The 12,450-nt window shown below is 42.2% G+C and overlaps 1 long non-coding RNA gene across 1 annotated transcript; it reads left to right on the plus strand.

Moving 5' to 3' along the window:
• The first annotated feature begins 132 nt into the window (after positions 1-132).
• Positions 133-3,130, plus strand: LOC142204691 (uncharacterized). Its single transcript, XR_012716145.1, has 3 exons — positions 133-262; positions 2,683-2,720; positions 3,084-3,130. It is a non-coding gene; the product is annotated as an uncharacterized LOC142204691 (long non-coding RNA).
• The last annotated feature ends 9,320 nt before the right edge of the window (positions 3,131-12,450 follow it).

Below are 12,450 nucleotides of genomic sequence, written 5' to 3' on the forward strand. Positions count from 1 at the left end.
TCTTAGATTCCATGCTGTATAGTGAATAGGATTGTTTTTAAAATCCGATCTCCGATTAGTAAAAAAAATTCCATTGACTTGCATTGGGATCGAGATCGGGTTCGAATGAAAAATGATCGGAAATCGGATTTTGAAATCGATCCTGAAAAGTGAAGATCAGCTCAACCCTAGTATTTACTACTGTGATCAGAATCGCACACAGGTATCCTTACAGCTACTTCTGCTTATATTTTCCAGGTGTCATTTGTAAAGCGAAAAATGTGTAAGTATCGGTGTCCTTGTATAGGAAATAAATATCTACAGCTGTGTGACCCTTCGTATACAACAACATTAGTGAAAGAGGTGTCCGGGACAATATTTATTTTAAAAAAAGGGGGAAAAAATTACATACCGTAGCTCATAGAGTATAAGGAAAATGTTAGGCAGCGGGTAGGAAATATAAAAAACAAAAAACTTGAAAGTTTTCAGTCGTTGATACCTTTTTCTAAGCCAAGAGCTTCGAAACGTTATAATTAGAGATGAGCGAATGGCGTTCGCTCGAGTACATGTTCGATCGGATATCAGGCTGTTAGAGATGTTCGATTCGAGTCGAACACCAGGTGGCAAACTCAATAAAAATTTGTATCCCCTCCCACCTTCCCTGGCGCTTTTTTTGCACCAATAACTGCGCAGCGGAGGTGGGACAGGAACTACGACAACAGAGGCATGGAAAAAAAATCGGAAAAAGCAATTGGCTACCAAAATCAGGTGACTTCGGACTTCGGATTTATAAGAATGGTGGATTTAATATCCGGTTCATATGAGACTGTGAACTATGTGACTGTGAGACAGGGACAGATGTACAGGCAGGGTTAGCTAGGGATTACCTTTATTTAGGGGGGAATGTCACTCACCCAGCTCTTTGGGGCTCTATCTGGTCGGGATCCCTGTCAGCTTGCGATATGCGGGAGCTGACTTTTTCCCATAGGAATGCATTGACCAGCGTTGATTGGCCAAATTCCATACAGAGTACAGCATACAGCCAATCAACGCTGGTTCTGCCAGAGGTTCATCTGTGAGGAGGTGGAGTCTAAGATCGGACCAGAATGGAGACTGCTGTGGACCGATCTTAGACTCTGCCTCCTCCGTCAGAACCAGCGTTGATTGGCCGAATGCTGTACACTGTATGGCATTCGGCCAATCAACACTGGTCAATGCATTCCTATGCCGAGATGTAGAAGTGCTGGATGTGCGCTCAGCACTGCTACACCATAGATGAAGCAGAGCTGAGTGTGCGCAGAGCTGAGTGTGCAGCAGGGTTCAGCACATCTCTGATGAAGCAGAGCTGAGTGTGCGCTGAACCCTGAGTGTACATCAGGGTTCAGCGCATCTCTGATGCAGCAGAGTTGAGTGTGCAGCAGGGTTCAGCGCATCTCTGATACAGCAAAGCTGAGTGTTCAGCAGGGTTCAGCGTACACTCAGCTCTGATGCAGCAGGGCTGAGTGTGCAGCAGGGTTCAGTGCATCTCTGATGAAGCAGAGCTGAGTGTGCAGCAGGGTTCAGTGCACACTCAATTCTGCTACATCTCTGATGCAGCAGAGCTGAGTGTGCAGCAGGGTTCACATCTCTGGTGTAGCCGAGCTGAGCACACGGCCAGCAATGCTACATCTCGGCATAGGAATGCATACTGTATGGAATGCCATACAGAGTACAGAATTCAGCCAATCAACGCTGGTTCTGATGGAGGAGGTCTAAGATCGGTCCACAGCAGTCTCCATTCTGGTCTGATCTTAGACTCCACCTCCTAACAGACGAGCCTTCAGCAGAACCAGCGTTGATTGGCCGAATGCTGTAGTCTGTATGGCATTCGGCCAATCAACACTGGTCAATGCATTCCTATGGGAAAAAGTCAGCTTGCGCATATCGCAAGCTGACAAGGATCCCGACGTAATACAGTGACTTGGGTATGTTAGATGCCCCCAGACATGCTTCCCCTGCTGTCCCAGTTGCATTCCAGAGGTGTTGGCATCATTGCCTGGGGTGTCATAGTGGACTTGGTGACTCTCCTGAGTCGAATAGTGGTTTCCTCCTAAATGAGTATTACTCAACTACTACTCGAACTTTGAACATTTCACTGTTCGCTCATCTCTAGTTATAATCTGTCCTCATTATGAGTTAGCCATTAAAAAGAGTATCAACTACTGAAGCCTTTCAAGTATTTTGTTTTTTATGTAGCTCATAGACTAATTCATGACATTTTCAAGATATTTAGTTTACATGGAAAATATTCTCCAATAGTAAGTGTGTTATAGAATCTCAACTTCAGTGTATAAGACCTCTTGTACATAAATGTATTATGGCTTCACCAAACCATTGTGTTGTATAGAACTGTCATATATCCTCTTCAGAAACTTCTTTGAGATAAGTTTGGGTGTCAGCGGTGGGACTCTCATCTATTAGACATGCATGAACTATCCCATAGGCCATAAATGTCTGCTGTGGCACCTCCCCCTTGGATAATGGTGATTTTGCAGATTTTTTTTCACTTATTTTAATAAATATTTATAATTTCATTAAAATACTTTAGCATTTGGGTTGAAACCTATTGAAATGAATATCTATATTATCTATCCTATCTATATTATACAATTCTGAGATTTCCCTTTTTCTGTGCATTTATTATTGTTATTTTTTTCTGGTTAGTTCCGGAAAAAAAGACGCCTGTGATAATCCCGAAGACGGTAATTATAGCTGAGATATTTATTGATATTACTTGACAAACTTTTTTGCCATTAAAACATATGTAGTTCATACAATAAATGTATCATTCACAAATCGTTTCCAAAATTTCTATGTGATCCCGTTCCATATATTAAACAAGGAACGTTCGACTCAAATATTTGGGGCAGATTTAACAATCCTGATCAAGACAGTATTGGGGTTGAGCCGATCTTGAGATTTTAGGATCGATTTTCCAGCCGATTCCGATCCCGATCGTGAAATTTGCTCGATCTTTCCTGATCCTGATCGCTCACCCTAGACAGTATAGGATCACTTGAGTATATTTTTGTCTCAATGTCTTTTATTTCTTCCTTGATTTACAGAAGAATTACCTTTAGAAGAAAGACCGTACTGTGAGATCTCCCCGAAGGTCAGAACCTAGTCTGTATAGCATCGGTTTTGGGGGAAGTCTGATGATTCCCCTATTTCTGGAATAGAAGACTCGTCTACGTCTCTAACTTCTGTTACCCAGACGCTGCTAGAATAGACGATCTGTGTACAGTCCTGGGGTCGGACCCCCCACAAATCACATGTGGATAAGTCATCAATACGAAAAATCAGTTTGGGTCTTGAATTCTGTTGAATACCCATCTATGTCAGAGAACGGGTGTAAGTGGGTGAGTAGACGTTCTTAGGATGACTATGGGTAAAACTCTAATTTAGTTATAATTAACTTTCAGAACCGAGAACATAATAAAGTAGAGGAGGAAGCGAAGATGGCGGAAGGAGAACCAGACGAACAGGAACATGTAAGTATCAGAAGATCTGACGTGTGTCATCCGGGCAGCCGGTCACTTCCACATTTACTGTATACACAGAGTCTTACACTCTTCAGGAACCTTGTACCTTAGATAACGGGATTTTATTACCTCCCAGTCATCCAGTAGTTTCCTCGGTAGAGACACAAACGTAAGAAGTTCCCTGATATTAAGTCTAACTAAGGAAGAATACCGGGCTCTAAGTGCAATCTCTTCTTAGTACTCGGACATAACACTGTATACAAGAAGCATCAGATGGTGCAAGAACCTTCTATAACCAGGAACTGTCAGTAATACTTAGAGGAAGTTTAAGTTAAGATTTACCAGATGTGAATTGTGAAATACAAACCTTAGAAAAATTCTAATTATTACATTATTGTAACTATGACTTATATATAAGCAAAACAGGTAAAATACAATTGGATCTGTACTATAGAACAGATACATAGCCAGCAAAAAACCTACAAAACACAGTGATACTGTATGTATGTACATTTGTAACCATGGCTGGTTATCAGGAGGAGAAGATAACCTGACCACAATAAGGACATCATGGCTGGTTATCAGGAGGACACCATATGTATGAGAAGATAACCCGACCACAATAAGGACATCATGGCTGGTTATCAGGAGGACACCATATGTATGAGAAGATAACCCGACCACAATAAGGACATCATGGCTGGTTATCAGGAGGACACCATATGTATGAGAAGATAACCCAACCACAATATGGACATCGTGGCTGGTTATCAGGAGGGGACAGTACATGTATGAGAAGATAACCCAACCACAATAAGGACATCATGGCTGGTTATCAGGAGGGGACAGTACATGTATGAGAAGATAACCTGACCACAATAAGGACATCATGGCTGGTTATCAGGAGGGGACAGTACATGTATGAGAAGATAACCTGACCACAATAAGGACATCATGGCTGGTTATCAGGAGGACACCATATGTATGAGAAGATAACCCAACCACAATATGGACATCATGGCTGGTTATCAGGAGGGGACAGTACATGTATGAGAAGATAACCTGACCACAATAAGGACATCATGGCTGGTTATCAGGAGGACACTACATGTATGAGAAGATAACCTGACCACAATAAGGACATCATGGCTGGTTATCAGGAGGACACCATATGTATGAGAAGATAACCCAACCACAATAAGGTCATCATGGCTGGTTATCAGGAGGGGACAGTACATGTATGAGAAGATAACCCAACCACAATAAGGACATCATGGCTGGTTATCAGGAGGGGACAATACATGTATGAGAAGATAACCTGACCACAATAAGGACATCATGGCTCGTTATCAGGAGGACACTACATTTATGAGAAGAAAACCCGACCGCAATAAGGACATCATGGCTTGTTATCAGGAGGACACTACATGTATGAGAAGATAACCTGACCACAATAAGGACATCATGGCTGGTTATCAGGAGGGGACAGTACATGTATGAGAAGATAACCCAACCACAATAAGGACATCATGGCTGATTATCAGGAGGGGACAGTACATGTATGAGAAGATAACCCAACCACAATAAGGACATCATGGCTGGTTATCAGGAGGGGACAGTACATGTATGAGAAGATAACCTGACCACAATAAGGTCATCATGGCTGGTTATCAGGAGGACACTACATGTATGAGAAGATAACCTGGACACAATAAGGACATCATGGCTTGTTATCAGGAGGACACTACATGTATGAGAAGATAACCTGGACACAATAAGGTCATCATGGCTGGTTATCAGGAGGACACTATATGTATGAGAAGATAACCTGGACACAATAAGGACATCATGGCTGGACATCAGGAGGGGACAGTACATGTATGAGAAGATAACCCAACCACAATAAGGACATCATGGCTGGTTATCAGGAGGACACTATATGTATGAGAAGATAACCTGGACACAATAAGGACATCATGGCTGGTTATCAGGAGGACACTACATGTATGAGAAGATAACCTGACCAAAATAAGGACATCATGGCTGGTTATCAGGAGGACACCATATGTATGAGAAGATAACCCAACCACAATAAGGTCATCATGGCTGGTTATCAGGAGGGGACAGTACATGTATGAGAAGATAACCCAACCACAATAAGGACATCATGGCTGGTTATCAGGAGGGGACAATACATGTATGAGAAGATAACCTGACCACAATAAGGACATCATGGCTCGTTATCAGGAGGACACTACATTTATGAGAAGAAAACCCGACCGCAATAAGGACATCATGGCTGGTTATCAGGAGGACACTACATGTATGAGAAGATAACCTGACCACAATAAGGACATCATGGCTGGTTATCAGGAGGGGACAGTACATGTATGAGAAGATAACCCAACCACAATAAGGACATCATGGCTGATTATCAGGAGGGGACAGTACATGTATGAGAAGATAACCCAACCACAATAAGGACATCATGGCTGGTTATCAGGAGGGGACAGTACATGTATGAGAAGATAACCTGACCACAATAAGGTCATCATGGCTGGTTATCAGGAGGACACTACATGTATGAGAAGATAACCTGGACACAATAAGGACATCATGGCTTGTTATCAGGAGGACACTACATGTATGAGAAGATAACCTGGACACAATAAGGTCATCATGGCTGGTTATCAGGAGGACACTATATGTATGAGAAGATAACCTGGACACAATAAGGACATCATGGCTGGACATCAGGAGGGGACAGTACATGTATGAGAAGATAACCCAACCACAATAAGGACATCATGGCTGGTTATCAGGAGGACACTATATGTATGAGAAGATAACCTGGACACAATAAGGACATCATGGCTGGTTATCAGGAGGACACTACATGTATGAGAAGATAACCTGACCAAAATAAGGACATCATGGCTGGTTATCAGGAGGACACTACATGTATGAGAAGATAACCCTGTCTACAAATTAGAATATGGTTTTATTAATGGGAAAGCTCCTTTAACGTTATCCTTACCTCTCTATATTCACTATAGGATTTAGTAAATGTTGTGGGTTGATCCTTGATCCTGAATATTCGGAAATAACCATTAAATGAAACTTTCCAAGGTCCACTTCAGTTGAATCCGGCCCCCAATAACAGTGTATTTTATTGAGTCTCTCTTTTTCCATTTTATATTTTATTATATTGCTTAAGACTTAAGATATTCCTCGTTATTGTTAGAAAATTTTGTCAGAAAATTAGATTATTTTTTTCCAATATATTCCTGAAAAAATAATTAATATTATTCTCTTTATTTCGTATTAATAACTATATTATATTTATTGTACTCTATTTTACTATCTTAGGAGAACGTTGTCTATTCTCAACTAGACAAAACCAAACTGCAACAAAGAAATCCGGCTTCACCCCAAGAAGAAGAACATATCGTCTACGCGGCAGTCAGAAAATAAGACCCAGTCATATGTGATGACTTAGAGGATAGCCTCATGTTATACTATTGTTAGACCTGATTCACATGAATCGATGTGAGATTGCCGTTTTTGTAACAATATGGCTATTCCATGACCAAATTTTGCCCGGTGTCATAGATCCGTCAATGCACTCAACTCAACGGGCAATGATACAACAGACCGTCTCTTGTGTTCTTCATGGCCATTTCTAGCCATGGTCTAAGAGTTGCCGTTGTGTTATCACATAAGCTGAAGTTGATAATATTTTTGCGCTATTTTTTGTGCCTATAGATAAGTTATAAACCTAAACCTTCTCATACTTACATCTTGCTATAGTAAGGGATTTATATGGCACAAACTAAAGGGATGCTTGGCCTGTCGTAAGGATGGGAGAAGTGGACCAACATCCTCGCAAACACAAAAAAATTACAACAGCCTCATCTGTGACGACAAGACGACCTCTGTTAGATAAGTCTTTACCCTAAAATGACTCACCTCTCCTATTGCCTTGGTGTAACGTCTCTGCCTGTTCGAGTCTCTGCTCGCACTATGCAGCGCGGGAGGTGTGTTCGGTTATGATTCCTTGCTTTAGGTTCTTGTTGCTCTATTCTCCCATCTCTATAATTGATGTCCACCACAGCCAGCACGTACACCTTGTTTCCCTCTGCCCATCAAAGAGTTAATCTTAGCCTTACCCATGTAATCGACAGCTTATCAAGACTGGGGCAAGTTCTGGTTCTTATAAACAGGTCTTCAGCCCACACAGGTTTGCTGGCTATTGTGGCTTTGTCTCTGCTAAGCTGTTCTCTTGTTATTGTATTATATTACTGACCTCTAACCTTTGGCTTCCCTTTCGACTACTCTTTTGGATTGTGATTTAGTACTGCTTTGTCTCTCTGGCTTTGATCCTTGGCTTGCTGACGCCTCTTTTGTGTTGTTTTGTCTTGACCTTTTCTGTGAACACTTATACAGAGAAGGGACTTTTGCCCAGTTGTCCATGTCATTAGGATAGTTGGGGCAAGTAGGTAGGGATAGGGGCTGGATCAAGTTTAGGACTCACTATCGCTGTCTTCCTTTCTTCCTGGTTTCAGCAGCAAACACTGGGTATTTGCTCAACCAGAAATTCCCTTACACTTGGTCTTGGGCTCACTTGGGGTATGAATGGTCTGACTACCACCGGCCATGAAGTTATCTCCTATCCATTGAGAGGGAATATCTTCTAAAATCATGGTGACCCCTTTAACATGATATATTGGTCGCTTCATATATAAGGCACAAACTCCAGCAGGGCAGAGATTGTCCAGACTGTCGTGGGAACTGAGGGTCTTGATCTTGATGAATCAGTCTTATGGTGTTTGTACCTTGTCGAAGAGTCCTATCAAGGTGTTATCTTAGCAGGCCAAGTCCTGTATCTATTTCTGTTTGCTTGGTACTTTATTCTATGGTTAATTCTCATTGTATTTTTGCTTTTGTAATAAAAACTTATTTCCATATCTAGAATTGCCTAGTAAATTTTTCTTGAGGTTTCAAAACTGGATCCTCAACGTTGAAGTATATTATAGTCATTTTTTACTGCATAAAATCATCTTATGCCTGGAGAGGGACCCCTAGCATGATAGTTCTCTATGGTACTTGGAGGACTTCACAGCGATATACTGTCCGAATACTGTAAAGTACTGATTATAGGAGAGGACCGTATGTCGCTTTCAATGATAGATGTTTAATATATTGAATACCATATAATTCTGTAAGATTCATCAATCTATTATATACACAGTCCAGTCATATTAATGTGACCACCGCCTACTTTTGACACCAACGTTAAATAACCAATGGTAGAAGGCATGTGTCATCAGCCATCTGACCATGTTCACCCCTACATGCAAATTGTTTTTTCTCAGGATGATAGTATCTACCATGTACCTACGTGTCATAAAGCTCGCAGTGTACGTGCGTGGTTGGAGGAGCACCAGGATGAGTTTACCGTACTCCCTTGACCAGCAAATTCCCCGGACTTGAACCCAATCGAGAATCTGTAGGACCACCTCGATCGGTGGATGCTCAACCGCGTAACCTAGCGCAGCTGGCCACGGCACTGGAGTCGGCATGGCTCAACATCCCAGTGACCATCATCACTGCACGTCTCACAGTGGTTCGCTCTGCCAAAGGGGGTTATTCTGGATTTTGACAGGTGGTCACATTAATGGGATTGGATTGTGTAGATATATATAAAGGCAAGAGGCAACATCAAGCACAGTTAGTTACAACAAATGGGGGGCCAAATTGAGATACATACTGTATGAAATGCATAGTATAATATACTATAAAGAAATGATTGAGTGCCAGCAATACCCTTACAATTGTCACTGACCGGGACGGGCCCTTGACTGACACCATCATTTACAGAATGCAGTCCTATCCCCTACAGATGTTCCCTATGGCTGTATACACAGCACTCAATGAAGCTGCTCTAGGATCTGCAGAGTCCTAGTGGACACAGATCAGCTTTGCATTGAGTGCGGGGAAGCTATAGTTCTCCTGTACATGGAGGGCATCCATCCCAGTAATAAATAGAATGTTAAATGTCTAATGTGACCTTTAGATCAACGACCTCTAAATATGATCAAATACCTGATGAATATCTAACCCTGATCAAACACCTAGTGCAGGGACTCCTATCAAACTTTAGGAGTCCCTGCATTAGCTTCATTTTCTGGCACAATGACCCACCCAGATGTGGATGAAGTCACAGAGGAGGCTGGCAGATGAATAAGACTAAACCCTAGGAAAGATGAGGAATAGAGATGAGCGAGTACTATTCGAAACGGTCGTTTCGAATAGCATGCACCTATAGGAATGAATGGAAGCGGCCGGCACGCTGACTTTGCCGGCGGTCAGCTGCTTATCCCCCTGCATGCCAGCTGCATCCATTCATTCCTATGGGTGCGTGCTATTCGAAATGAGGAAAGGAAAAGATACCCCAGAATACTCCAGTAAAGTCCCTATTTTTTCAGCCTTATAAACAGAAGTAAATAGAGAGGGGAGGGGGAGGAGGAGACTGCTGGAGGGAGGAAGAAAGAGGTACACAAGCTGCCAATTAGTAACTGGTTTATTGCCTCGCTTTCTACAATAAGGCATTATCTTACCCCTCGTTCACATCTTATTTGGTATTCCATCTGGGGGAGTCTGCATGGGGACCCCCCAAATGGAATACCAAGCGCTTTGCAGTAAAAGACTATAACGGGGTCCGTGTGCTTGGCGCATGCTGCCCACATGAATCATGTGGACAGGAAACACTTTGTGCCAGTTCCTTGATCATGTCACCATTTGGCTTCCTCATTTCTTATCTTGTAAAATCTCAGCTCTACGTAGGGGTGACTTCCTTCACAGATCAGTTTCAACATCTTCCTCTCTGCTTCTGTCTTTAACCTCCCTTGACCTTTCGCAACATAATGGTCCTCCTACACATGAAGACGACATGCAGTTGATCTGACCTTCTCTTGATTTTTCTCAGTTTTTGACCAAAACCATCTCTCTTAATGTGAACAGAAATATTCCATGGCCACCCTGAGACTTCTATGAGCCAAAATGTGACAAGCCAAGTTGGGAGATAATAGTTGTAGTTGGTGAAAACTCCAAGTGTATGGGAGGATCAGCCAAATTTGATCTCTTACCCCTTTGGGCAGGACCAAGGGAGTCAATTTTTTTCAAATTACTGACTCCCTGATTAGTCAGTTAAGTTTTTGTACTGTTAGATATAGCCATTGGCCATTTGTTGGATGTTTTCTAGATTCATTTGAATTATAGGACCCATCCAATAATTCACATGAACAGCCGGCACTTCCTGACTCCTCCAACACCTGAATCCTTCTCCTTTCATGCAATTACTTTGATTGGGTTACACACATTGAATGGAGATCAACATATCAAATGATCAAATACCAAATGACTACCTAACCATGATCAAACCCTAAAACAAATCAACTTGGAGGAACCACTAACATTGCTAAAGTTGCGTCACTTCTCCTCCAGGATTCTGCTTTGTTGCGGTTGAGCTCCAGTAGTATATAGAGGCCATCAGCTATAATGTCAGGACAAACACTAATAGATACGGTAGAATGATATATTATGTACAACATGTCCAGGCTTTATATTATACAGTTTTATAACAGTATAACGCCAATGCGGAAAGTGCAAGTGCGATGAAGAATTTACATGCAGCGTAAGAGGCAAAAATGACCATGGATGGCTGTAGATGTGACTCCGTCTGACCCCCATCTGTAAAACCTAAAAAAATAAAAAACATGGAGACAGTCATTTCAGCGTACTTGTCACACTACTAATACATAATAATACATTCCGTTTGTAGCTTTCATGATTTTATTTTTTTTTTTAATCATGTTTTCAATGCTCAAAAACATTTTCCCTAGGTAGGGTCAGGATCGGAAGAGATCGGATTCCGATCAGCGATCGAGTAAATGTTACAATCGTGATCGGAATTCCGATTCCGATCTTTTCCAGCGGGATTAAGTTTGGAGGTTGTCTCAAGATCGGCTAAACCCTAAAAGTGACACCTCCCATAGAGAAGCATTGACTAGCGTTGAGCAATCGAGCAAATTTCACAATCAGGATCGGCTGGAAAATGATCGGAAATCGTATTTTAAAATCGATCCTGAAATCTCAAGATCGGCTCAACCCTAATTTTCCCCATCAGTGTCCTAAGCCTGTTGCGCCACTTCCAGCCATTGACTTGATATCAGGAACAGCCTGGTGAGTGATCAGTACTAGACATGTGAACTTCCTTTCCCTTAGGCGGGTTGCACACAATGTGGTAGCCATCGGCGGTGATTGAACAGCACAGCCGGCACATGGGCAACACACAGATGTCACTTCTGTGTCGCCCATGCACCTGCTAGCTTTTTTTTCCACTAGTGAAATTTTACTCTAGTGGAAAATTCCGCTAGTGGAAAAAAAGCTAGCAGCACCCATTGAAGTCAAAGGGAAGCTTTTTTTCAGCGTGGAAAATTCCAAACCATTTTCCTCTGTGTGAATGGACCCTAATAGATACATGGGCGACCAGCTAGTAAGTGATTTATTACCTCACTTTCTGTGTCAAAGTTTACAATAAAAGCAAGCCTTCCTGTACCCGAGGAATAAAGTTCTCATAGACATATACTGGTACCTGTCACCATGAGCCGTGTTCCTTCTCCGTACTGAATGAAATTTTGATGTTTGCTATTTCTTGTACACAGTCTGAGCATCACAAAGCAGTAATATGTGGAGTTGTCTGGCCTCCGCAGCCCCCGTATATGGAGATCGGCCGATCCTTTTATGTCCGTCCTTCCTCTGTAGCCAGGATGAACCATTTCTTTGTAGGGGTGGTAGACATAAGGTCCAGTGATACTGCCCACTCTCCAGTAAGCAGTAACTTTGAGGACGTCGCTCTCTGGATATCGGCTGTACGAGCAGTTTAGTG

Source organism: Leptodactylus fuscus, chromosome 5 (assembly GCF_031893055.1).
Source record: "Leptodactylus fuscus isolate aLepFus1 chromosome 5, aLepFus1.hap2, whole genome shotgun sequence".
Classification (NCBI taxonomy): domain Eukaryota; kingdom Metazoa; phylum Chordata; class Amphibia; order Anura; family Leptodactylidae; genus Leptodactylus; species Leptodactylus fuscus.